Source organism: Anguilla anguilla, chromosome 13 (assembly GCF_013347855.1).
Source record: "Anguilla anguilla isolate fAngAng1 chromosome 13, fAngAng1.pri, whole genome shotgun sequence".
Classification (NCBI taxonomy): domain Eukaryota; kingdom Metazoa; phylum Chordata; class Actinopteri; order Anguilliformes; family Anguillidae; genus Anguilla; species Anguilla anguilla.
This window is the reverse complement of record NC_049213.1, coordinates 16,585,326-16,586,540: the sequence shown is the minus strand read 5'-3', so window position 1 is coordinate 16,586,540 and position 1,215 is coordinate 16,585,326. Positions and strand designations below refer to the sequence as shown.

Sequence of the window (1,215 nt, the reverse complement as noted above, 5' to 3'; positions counted from 1 at the left end):
AGAAAGAGAGAGGAATTAAGCTACGCAGTACAGTAATTGCCCCAAGATGGTTCAGGGGGTGTCCAGTGGGAGAAGGAAACTGACTGGATTTATAAAATGCGAATACACAATACAAAAGTGTACTATAGGTGTCAGGAGAAAAACCGGCTTTTCTCAACAAGCCTCATGACTTTATCAGAGGTACACTAATTAGGAGTTGATTTAAACGGATGAAAACCACCACAAATGAATTGCCTGGCGCTTTTATTTATTACCTAGGCTTCGTAATTATCGTTTGTCACTGTGTTACTCTGCTTTGTTCTGGATACATGGCCATTAGCCTGCTTCGCATGCGCAGAAAGTGTAAGATGTGCTTTCAGTATGAATCGGCAATGCACAAGGGTACAGATCTAAAGGAGAGGGAAAAAAATCAAAGTCACAGCAAGCTAACAGAATCTACTTATTTTATATCCAGTAGGGCTACCCAGAATCATTGTGAATAACAAGCAATAAATCTGAATGAATAAATGATTTTTTTAAGAATCACAATTGTGATGCTGATCAGTAAAAATCGGTTTCATTAAAATGTGAGCGCAGTTTGCGAATGCTCACCATCGATCCCAGGAACCGTCGTCGTAGCCTGCTTTTAATTAATGCGAAGACCAACTGAAGTAGCTGAGAGAGCGCCGGAATATGCGGTGGAGGCAGGAGCCGCCTTATTAAAGAGAAGGATGAAATGCGGTTGTTGCAGTCCTCGTGGGGGCTTTCCTTTTGTGAAGACGCGCCAGGCCGTGCAGTTGAGCCTGCGGCTGCAGGGCAGGAGCCGACCTCAATTATACTTGCATCAGGAGCGCTGCGTGGGGAAGTACGCGCGCCAAGCGCGCGCTCTTATTTAAGCTCTAACTAATTGGCTAAAGGCAAGCCAACGCAATCTGAGCGCGGCTTCTGCGGAGCCCGTTTATTTATATATGCTGCCAGTTGAGGCGGTGGACGATCAATAAAACTATTACACTTTTTTTTCTCTCTCCTTTTACATTGTAATTACGATTTAACAGATGACCTTATTTGGGGAAACTTGTGTAGAATTAAAAGTGCAAAGTGCACGTATGGCTGTGTTTATCGTCTTTTTTATTACATGGTTATAAAATCTCACTCTGAAAGTCTTGGTACCCTTCGTAATGTAGTTGTCTTTGCAAAGTTAAAAGGGATTATTGAAATAGATGAGGCGCAGCTAGA

At 42.8% G+C, this 1,215-nt stretch overlaps 1 long non-coding RNA gene across 1 annotated transcript; it reads right to left on the bottom strand.

The window, feature by feature from the left end:
• Positions 1-226: 226 nt before the first annotated feature.
• Positions 227-969, bottom strand: LOC118210546. Its single transcript, XR_004761874.1, has 2 exons — positions 592-969; positions 227-389 (listed from the first exon to the last, which is right to left on the bottom strand). It is a non-coding gene; the product is annotated as an uncharacterized LOC118210546 (long non-coding RNA).
• Positions 970-1,215: the final 246 nt, after the last annotated feature.